Source organism: Gorilla gorilla, chromosome 16 (assembly GCF_029281585.2).
Source record: "Gorilla gorilla gorilla isolate KB3781 chromosome 16, NHGRI_mGorGor1-v2.1_pri, whole genome shotgun sequence".
Classification (NCBI taxonomy): Eukaryota; Metazoa; Chordata; class Mammalia; order Primates; family Hominidae; genus Gorilla; species Gorilla gorilla.
The window spans coordinates 4,590,854-4,601,512 of record NC_073240.2 but is presented as its reverse complement, the minus strand read 5'-3'; the positions used below and the strand labels follow the sequence as shown (position 1 = coordinate 4,601,512).

General features: G+C 47.5%; 1 long non-coding RNA gene across 1 annotated transcript; it reads right to left on the bottom strand.

Moving 5' to 3' along the window:
- Positions 1–5,067: 5,067 nt before the first annotated feature.
- LOC129530536 (uncharacterized) lies at positions 5,068–8,241 on the bottom strand. Its single transcript, XR_008675883.2, has 2 exons — positions 7,837–8,241; positions 5,068–7,152 (listed from the first exon to the last, which is right to left on the bottom strand). It is a non-coding gene; the product is annotated as an uncharacterized lncRNA (long non-coding RNA).
- Between the last annotated feature and the right edge of the window lie 2,418 nt (positions 8,242–10,659).

Sequence of the window (10,659 nt, the reverse complement as noted above, 5' to 3'; positions counted from 1 at the left end):
GTACTTATTTATCATTTAAGACTTAGTTCACATACACATTCCTGGTGAAGCCTTTCTAACCACTCCAGAGATGCTTAATATGCATACCTCTTCCAGACTCCTATGACACCCTAGGTCATTTCTTTTCCATCGCATTTATCATCATCTATTTTATGAGCCGGTAAATGTCTTTTTGCTGTAGAAAGTAAGCTTTTTGAGAACAATACGATATTAGAGTTATGTTTATATCTCTGGGGCTGATAGAACAGTGTCTGGCTCATTGTAGACACTTAAAAATTATTGGGTGAATAAAAATGGCAATGCCTTTAAGCATTTAAATATTTGAAAGCTAGGAAGTAAGTTATAAAACATGACAAACATTGTTTTGACACAGCTGGAGAGGTTACTTACCTTGATCTAGAGGAATTTGACCAACATAATGCAAAGAGCAATTAAAACCAACATAAATTAAAATTATTAAAATGATTCATCTTGTGAAGTTCATCACATGAGTATTGAGTTAAGGTGGGGGATAACATGAGTTGCTCAAATAACTAGAATAAATTCAGTAATATACAATTAATGTGATGAAGAAAGTACTTTGAGTTATGTTTTGAAGAACAGAATGTGAACTAAGTTATCACCACAAGTTTACATTCTGCTAGAACTTATGAAAATATAATGTATATTTATGACAGGAAAATAATAGATAATAGATTCAGTAGATTCTCCCAAATAATACATATATCTTTTGCTCATTTCTAAATGGTTCTAAAAATCACATATTTCTGAACCGCAGTCTTAAACTATTATATTTTTAAAAATCTTATGAAAATATTAAGGCAGCTTAAACTGTTTCTGTGGCTGAAGTATCCATTTTATAAAGAGAAAGAAATTGTTTTAAACATTTTTTAAAAATCATATTTAATATCAAATGTATTCTTTATGACTACGTAGAGTAGAGAATTGTGTGGTCTCTTGGGTTTTTTTTTTTTTTAAACTTAAGAAACCAAAATACTGAATAGTGAGGTTAACATGTGCCTAAAATTCCTTAACTGCTCAGCCCCTTGCAATACTCTCAAAAGCTTTCTTCCTATAACCCTGTCTCATATTTCATTTCCATGCTTGCCAATCAGTTACAGTCTTTGGCCCCATGTCACTTTCATCCCATTGGATGACTGTCATGGGAGCTGCCCAATGGCGCACTGCTAATGAGGCAGCTTAAAGAGCAGCTGGGGATGTGCAATTGCTGGATTAGGGTCAAGGCCAGGAGAGAAAACGGATGAGAGAGACAGAGCTTGAATGACTGCCAGTAAGCAGGGGTTCTATTAACCTGCTGAAGCAGGACATTCATTACCATCTATTGTAACATAATTTGGGCTCAGTCAAGCTGTCTCTCCCTCTTTTTGGATTTACAATTCATAAACCACAAATGGTCCAAAGGGTGTATTGTCCCTTGTGGCCGTGTAACCCTGGGCCAGGGGGAGGCCTGGCAGAAATGAATCAGCTATGAAGTTCCTGGTGTGAACACCATCAGGGCTGACACCTTGTTTCTTGGAGTTGTGACATAAGTTGTAGGCACAATGCTGACAAAGTTTTGCATCTCTCTGGAGCCAGTTTGCTCACTAAGCAAAGATAAAATAAAAAGTCCTTGTTTATCCTTTGCAAAAATCAAATCCTAATGCTAACAGCCGGTATTTCCATGCTAATTTCCTCTAGTCACTGGTGAGATTACTGCACAGGAACAGAAGTGAAGTTTGTTTTTTCCACAAGCATACAAATGCTTGCTTTTTTTAGATCAAGTTCTTCCAAGTCCCAGAAAATTATCTGTTCTATTTTTTAGTAGGTTTGTGGTGTTTCAACACATGAAAAATGTAGAAAATTGTCTCATGTGCCTCTTTTATTGAAAAGCTTCCTTTGAAACAGGATAAATGTGTCTCTCCTTCTTCCTCTTCCCTTCTCCTTGGGCCCTTACTGATCTTTTCAATTATACTATTTATTATCTTTTGGATTCAGGGCTAAAACCCACCTGCCATCTGAACTAACGAGACCATAGTGTTATTGTCTACCTGCTGCACTCGGTTAGGAAGGCAAATGAGTTTGGTGAAAAGCTAGCAAGCACAGAAGCTCAGAGAGAAAAGGATTCAAGGTACAGTGAAAATAGTTAATCACTGTAGTAAAGTAAGGAAAAGAGAACAGATGCATCATCTTTGCTTCAGCCCGATTGATGGGAAACTACGTAACTCAGTTTATGTAGCAGGTGGACCTTGCAGGGCAGCCTCACACTCATACCAAAAGGCCAGCTCTGCGAGTCACAGATGAAAGTACTGGAAGTACAACTGTAGTTTTTATAGACTTTATTAATACGACTTTAACACAGCTGAGTTTTAAATTATGCCTGCATTTTCTGAGGTTTGCATGATTCAATCCACACATATATGTATATATACGCAGATATATACGTGTATATATGTGTGTATATATATACATATATATGACTATCTCACATGCCCTACATGGCATCTTCTCCTGATATAAATTTGTTACCACTTATCTTCCAATCATTTCCACTTATGCTTCACAGTAGGATTGTTTTATTATTAATTTGAGATTCCAGTGTTTTGACTTTCAATGCTCTACTAGCATAAGTATTTCAAACTGCCCATACACACCATAGTAAATGATCTATTCACAAAATCTGCCTTTAATTCTTGCAAGAAATCACTTTATACGTGTGTTTCCAAAATTCAAAATATACATTACCTTGTTTAACTCTTAGAAACAGACAGAATGGCTTCTAAGGCACTTAAGTCATTTAATATTATGGCTTAACATATTATCACAATACCTAACAGTAAAAAAATACTGATCAACAATTTCTGCAAACTCTTAACAAAGTCATCTTTACTGAATGCACAAAGGGCTAAAGACTGAAGTTTTTTGTGTTTGAAAATGTATTGAATGTATTAGTGTTCCTGGTAATTTAAGATAATTGATTAATTGTAGCAATTTTCCTTTGCTTAAGATAATATGCTTGATCTGTGTATCATTGATCTAATAAAATGCCTATTTTTGATGCTACCACAACCTATATTATGTTTTCATTATAAGGTGTTTACTCATGAATGTGTTAAGTATATCTTTTGAGGATATGAACACTAGTTCCTTTACTCAAATTTGTGAAATTTAACCCTATGACATCTTGATTAATACACATGGCTATTAGTAATAATTTTTTTCTCTAATATATTTTAGAAATACAGTAGTACTTTTTTCAAAATTACAAGAATTGCTTTACTGAGTTGAAATTTTCCATTTTCAATTTATTCATGAAACGAATTCCTACTCTGATTCATGTTTAATTGTTTTTGTAAGATATACGTGGTTTATGAATTAAAGGTTGAGGAAATAATGATATTCTTAGAAAATATTTGCTGAAAGTAATTGAATAGAAATAGGAAGGAAGGGAGGGAGGGAGGGAAGGAGGGAGGGAGGGAGGGAGAGAGATTCCTATAATTTCTAAAGGATTTTGCCGTTGGAACGTTCCTTTGTTGAAGTGCAATGATTGGTGAGGAATGAGAACATTTAAAGGTTGAATCTGGGTCTGGTCTTAATTACCCAGCATGATGATGACGGGGGGAAGACCCTGGGTCTCTAGGAGTAGATTCAAAGTGAAGGACAAAGTTGCCAAAATCGCCAACCTTTCCTGGAGAAAAGGTTTAAAAATGAGGCTTTGATAAAAAGTAAGCAGAATATTTTAATATGATTCCCCACAGGAGCTTTAAAATCTTTATTAAAATTACTAAGTCTATGATATACTCAGTAAATTTATAGACTCTGAGTGCAGTAACACTGTGAGAGGAAGGTAGTAGAGCTCAGCCCAAAACCATAGATGGGGTAGAATGAAGCCCAAGAGAGCTCCAAGGCCAAGTTAGGAAGCTTAAACTCAATCTTGTTTTCAAACATGTAATCTTTTATTCAGTACACTCTCAAAACAGCATTTCTGTATCTAGTTCCAAGCTGGGTGATCCTGCGGCCCCAAAGGTAGTGATGACTCTGCTGGGAGGAGACACAGACCTCCCAGTTCAGTGCATCCCAAGTGAGTCAGAAGGTGAGACTGGAAGCAGCAGGGTCCTTGAGGGAAGTAGGCTCTCCTTGAAGGATAAGAAATGGCTGCGTGAAGTAGCAGGTATTGAAGCTAGGGCTTTGAAGGATGAATAGGAGCTTGCCAAACAAAGAAGGTGGGACATGCAAACCAAGTGGAGGGACTGTGGCCCAAACTCAGGGACACATGGATGGAGTAGCAGGAGAAAAACAGACTGGGGGAGCAGGAAGAGTCAGTGTGAGCTTTCTCCAGATCCAAAATCAGCAGCCTGTCATTCAAGGCCAAGACATTCCACAATAGTTCCCCTTGGCCCTGTCAAGCCTGTCAGGCCTGGAGCTTCCTCAGAGCAGCTCTGACAACTCCAGCCACTGTCATCTCCCCTCTTTGTGTCACAAGGACCATGCACTTTGGTGCATGGTGACATTCAGTGGGGGCTGCTTTCCTCGGTGTGGCTGTGGGACCTTAGGCCCATGCCTCAGTTTCCCAACCTGGAAAATGGGCTGCAGGAAGCCACTTTTGCAACTTATGTTTATCTCAGGCCAGGGAGGCCTTGGACAAATGATGTGAAGGAAGAAGAGAAAAATGGAAGATAGGGAGGGAGAGGAAAGGAAGGGGGCGAAGGAAGGGAGAACAGATGGGATGGGAAGGGAAGGGAAGGGAAGATGGAGGAAGGAAAAGGCTGTGCACCTCCCCACCCAGGTCATCATCAAGGGACAGGTCCAACATTATCATTTCAGAACATGCCAGCGCTGTCGAGGCTTAAGAAATGGGTGATGATTAGCATGCGATTTGCGTGTGATTTGCATACTGTTTGTTAAATGTCAAAACGCCCTGAAAATGCTTTCTCCCACCTCCACCCCCAGTGGAGAAGCGGGAAACCCTTCCCCACTTCCTCCACCAGCTCCCGGCATGGGTTGGGGACGCCTCAGTTCAGAGGCTAGGGTGGTGACCTTGGGCAAGCCGAAAGCCATCTGTAAAATGGGCTGTTATCCCGGCCCCTGAGCAGTGAGGCTGTCAATCTTTTTTTTTTTTTTTTGAGATGGAGTCTCGCTCTGTCGCCCAGGCTGGAGTGCAGTGGCGTGATCTCGGCTCACTGCAACCTCTGCCTCCTGGGTTCATGCCATTCTCCTGCCTCAGCCTCCCAAGTAGCTGGGACTACAGGTGCCGGCCACCAGGCCCAGCTATTTTTGTGTACTTTTAGTAGAGACGGGGTTTCACCGTGTTAGCCAGGATGGTCTCCATCTCCTGACCTCATGATCCGCCTGCTTCGTCCTCCCAAAGTGCTGGGATTACAGGCGTGAGCCACCGCGCCCGGCCGGCTGTCAATCCAGTGAGACAGGGCTCCAAAAAGATGTGCACAAGTCCTGGCATGGAGTAAGGACCAAGGAATGAAACTGGGGAGATTATTAAATGCCCCATTTTCTTGCCAAACCTTGAAGAGGCAGGTCCCTGAATATGCACGGGGAAATGAGGACAGAGGGGACCCAGGCTCTAGATACACGCATGTGGCCCAGCTGTTCACGCATGAGCAGGGATCTGGGCTGCCTCCCCCTGCTCTGTGTCCCTGACAACCTCCTTGGGCCTCAGGTTACCCTCTGCAGAACAGAGAGCAGCAGACTCTGCTCTAGGAGGAGCTCCAGGGAGCACACAGTGGGTCTCTGGGGACAAAGTCCTGGGTTAGGCACCAAGGGGAGAGGTGGAGGGGGATAGGAAGACCCCCCTCCAGGCACACCCAGGGGCCAGCAAGACCCAAGTCATTCTGCAAAGCAGCTCCAGCAGGTCTGCCTGCCGGAGTGAAGTGGGGCTCCTCTCTCTTCCCCTCCTTCTCCCCCTCCTCTCAGCCAAGCGGGAATTGCAGGGTAGATGCCCAAAGTTTGGCAGATGCTCTGAAGGGAGGCGAGCAGGAGACCCCGGGCCAAGTGCTGTCCCCGAGCTAAGCAAACGCACAGTCTGGGCGCGGCTGTCCCCGTGGTGGTGATTTACTATCCACCTGTCCACGCTCTGAGTCCTGCAGCCAACAGGACTCTTAATTAAAACATTATTTCTTCCCAGGCTCCGGCGCCTCCGCCCATGGTGCCTGGAGAGTGTACACAGCCCTCGAGGACATGCGTAGCCTCGGCACCCCCTCCCCAAAGACCCTCCCCAGGGGCTGCGCAACAATGACGTGGCTGCAGGTCAGAGGTGCAATGGAGGCCCGGCACACTGCCCTGAGGGTCTCCACCCGGAATTCCCACAACGCACTCCCTGCAATGCCCCGCGATGACCTCCCACACCTAGGCCCAGTTCCCCACCCCCAGATCCTCGTCCTCTTGGCCAGAGTTCTTCAGACCCCCTTCCCCGCTGCCCCAAGACCCTATGCAAGACGAGGCATCCGGATTTAAGGGGAAGGGGGAAACAGCCCAGGGGGTGGGCACAGGTGCTTCCTGGGGAGGTATTTGGGGGTGGAAATGGGGGCACAGTTGGAGGCCTGAGAATGAGCTAGGATGTCCACATCTCCCCGCTTAGTCATTGGAGAGTTCGGACACGACTGGCTGCACCCCCAGCCAGGGCTGTTCACTGCACAAAGGGCCTGTGGGGGCCCCAAAGAAGGCTAGGTGCTCTCTGGCTGGGAAGGAGGGAATCTGAGAAGACTTCCTGGAGGAGACTGCAATCCCAGGTGTATTGGAGCTGCAGAGAAGAGGTTGAAAAGTGCTCCAGGCAGGGGGCACGGCTTGGGCAAAGGTGTGGCTGGGAGAATGTCCTGGGCAAGAGTGGAAGTGCCTCTGAGTGTCTCTCCTGCCCCTTCTGTGCTTCTCTTCTTGCGATGCCCTCTGGCTGCCCATGGGAGCTTTCCAAGGTGGCACAGTGCTTTCCACTGAAGACAGGGCACCCAGGGCCCCAAAAGGGGAGCAAAAACCTCAAAGTCACACAGCAGAGCTGAAAGGCTCAAGGCTCCCTCCCGATAGGCTGGGCAGGAGCAAAAATGTCCTAGGTCCATGTCAGGGACTGAGGCTCCAGCAGGAGTGTCTGAAGCAGTGTGCATCAGCTGGTCAGGCCAGGGTTTCACGGTCCACCTGGGAGCCCAGACCCTGGAACAACAGGAGGGGAAGGGTAAACCCGTTTCAGTCCAGGACCAGGGAAGGGTGAAACACCAGTTCTCCAGCCATTTGTCCTTTCCTTTTACCTAACATCCCTGACACGGACAGTGACATCTGCAGTCATCCCCTCCTGTGGATGTCCCTTGTGTCCTTTAAGAGGAACAGGGATGGCCCCTGGTGAATTTGGCTGTTTTCTTTTTTCTTTCTTTTTTTTGAGACAGAGTCCTGCTCTGTCGCTAGGCTGGAGTGCAATGGCGTGATTTCGGCTCACTGTAACCTCTGACTCCTGGGTTCAAGCGATTCTCTTGGAACTTGGCTGTTTTCTGCCACCTGATGGCAGTCACAGGAATTGCAGGCAAAGAGTGCAGTAAAGCCAAATCAAAGCTCAATCCTTTATTGTAAGGAGACAGGTAACAGAGCCCAGAGAGGAGAAGCAATTTTCCCAAGGTCACCCAGCAAGTCAGGGGCAACACGGCTCTGGTCCACGTGTTAGTCCAAAAAGAAATGAGACACCAAGGCCATGTCCCTACCCTAGAGGCCAGAAGCATAAGTGTATGGAGGGGGATGATGGTCAATAACATCTGTCTCTTCTCCTCTCTGGGCCTCAGTTTCCCCATCTATGGTCTCCACAATCTCTAAGGTCCTTTCTCTTTCTCAACTACTACAATTACTTACCTGGAGTGAGATCTAGGCTCCCGGGAGGCGGGAGAAGTGCCTTCCAAAAGTGCCCTCTACCCCAGCCTATTCCTTCAGCCAGTACCCAGGTCCCCTTGGTCATGGCTCTGCCTCCTCCAACCCAGACTACCTGAAAGAGGGAGACAGAAAGACACAGGTTGCAGAAAAAACACAGCCCTTGCCTTGGTGTTCAAGGCTTCCCTATTCTGCCCAGTGTCTGGCTGGTGCCTCTTCCTGCCCCTGCCAGGGCTCACCTCTGACCCAGAAATTCCCTCCCCTGCATCCAGGCACCGCTAGAGCTCCAGAAAAATATTCTGAGCAGCCCAATCCTTGCCTCTAGAGACAATACATCTCACTAACATTTATTAAGCACCTACTATGTGCCAGGCACTGAACTGGGAATCCAACAGGGAACAAGATGGACGGCAGTACCCTCACAGAGTTTACAGTCTACTGCAGGAGACAGGTGAAAAAAATAAGTAAAACGTAGAGAAGTCAGCTGCTGACAAGTGACAGGGAAAGAGAGAAAGCAGGGACGGCGTGAAATTAAATTTTATTATTTATTTATTTAGAGATGGAGTTTCACCCTGTCACCCAGGCTGGAGTGTAATGGCACGATCTCAGCTCACTGCAACCTCCGCCTCCCGGATTCAAGCGATTCTCTTGCCTCAGCCTCCCCAGTAGCTGGGATTACAGGCATGCGCCATCATGCCCGGCTAATTTTTGTATTTTTAGTAGAGACGGGGTTTCACCATGTTGGCCAGGCTGGTCTTGAACTCCTGGACTCAAGTGATCTGCTTGCCTCAGCCTCCCAAAGTGCTGGGATTGCAGGTGTGAGCCGCTGCGCCTCGCTGGAATGCAATTTTAAACAGGATGGTCAGGGAGGGCTGCAGGAAGAGAGGGAGTTGGGGACCTGAGGGAACAGCATTCCAGGCTGAAGGAACAGCCTGTCCAGAGGCTCTGAGGCAGCGAGGAGGCCTGCGTGGCTGGAGCAGAGTGAGCAAGGGGAAGAGAGGGAGGACGAGCAAGCAGGGAGGGAATACAGCAGGTCATCCAGGGTCTTGCAAGCCTCAGGAAGGACTTGGGCTTTGACCCTGAGGGAGGTGGGAGCCATGGAGGGCTGCCGGCAGAGGAGGGACAGGCCCCGACTCAGGGGCTCACAGGCGCCCTCTGGCACCTGCTATGGGGAGGACAGACTTGTAGGGGACAAGGGCAGGGGCTGCGGACCTGAGTGGGGGCGACTGGGCTGGGCCAGGGGTTGAGAAGTGGGAGGATTATGGTTAGACTTTGAAGGTGGAGCTGATGGAACCAGCTGAAGGACAGATAGAGGGGCTTGGGAGGAAGAGAGGAATAGACTGATGCCAATAAAATCAGAATAATAACAACCGTTCCCACTAATGGAGCAGGGAGAAGGTTTAGTGATGAAGGGCGTGCCTTTAAAGCTGGGTTTAAACCCTGGCTCTGCCCCTTCCCAGCTTAATCTTACTCTGCCTCAGCTTCTCCACCTGTAAACCGCCAATGATAACGGCACCCGGCCAGGCACGGTGGCTCACGCGTGTAATCCCAGCACTTTGGGAGGCCGAGGAGGGCGGGCGGATCACGAGAGATGAGGAGGTCAGGAGATTGAGAGCATCGTGGCTAACACAGTGAAACCCCATTTCTACTAAAAAATAAAAAATAATTAGCCAGGCGTGGTGGCAGGCGCCTGTAATCCCAGCTGCTCGGGAGGCTGAGGCAGGAGAATCACTTGAACCCGGGAGGCAGAGGTTGCAGTGAGCCGAGATCGCGCCACTGCACTCCAGCCTGGGCGACAGAGCAAGACTCCCATCTCAAAAATAATAAATAATAAATAAATAAAAGCATCCTTGCCAGGGGACAGCGGTAAGGCCACATGAAAAGCCCCTAGCATCTCAAAGGCTCTCAAAGCATGACCATGACTGAGTGCCTGCTAGCTCCCGTGACAACCTGTCTCCCTGCAACGCTGCTGCCTCGAGGCAGAAAATGTTGTCACTACTGCATTTCACAGAGTGTAGAAACAGGAGGTGGCAAGAGAGGCTGGGGGAGGGAGAAGAGGGGCCCTATCTACCCGGAAGTGAGAGAGGGCCTGGCAGGTTTGTCCCGAGCAGCCCACGCAGCTTCTCTCACCCTAGGGTACCGTCTGCGCCGACAGGTCCCAAGTGTTTTTCTCCTTTCTCACATGGGGAAGCTGAGGCCTCCCCGGCTACTGCTGCACCATCCACTAGTAGCCCCTGCTCTGCCTCTAGAGGTCTGGGAGTGGTCTGGGGAGCTCAGAACCCATTTGATGCCCAGAGAGGGTGGGTTAGCTGCCTCGGGACACACAGCCAGTGAACAGCAAAGGCAGATAGGGGCCCCTGTCTGTTGGGGAAGACAAAGCTGGACTCTGCCATGAACCCCAGCTGTGTGTGTGGTCAGGGATGGGCAAGGGGCAGGGCATTAGGACAGGGTGGGAGCCCAGAGGATGTTGAAACTCTTTTTTTTTTGTTTTGAGATGGAGTCTCACTGTGTTGTCCAGGCTGGAGTGCAGTAGCGCGATCTCAGCTCACTGCAACCTCCGCCTCCAGGTTCAAGCGATTCTCCTGCCTCAGCCTCCCAAGTAGCTGGGATTACAGGCGCATATCACTATGCCTGGCTAATGTTTGTATTTTTAGTAGAGACAGCATTTCGCCATGTTGGCCAGGCTGGTCTCGAACTCTTGACTTCAGGTGATCCGCCCACCTCAGCCTCCCAAAGTGCTGGGATTACAGACATGAGCCACCGTGTCTGGCTAATTATATTTATTTTTTTATACAGAGTCTCGCTCTG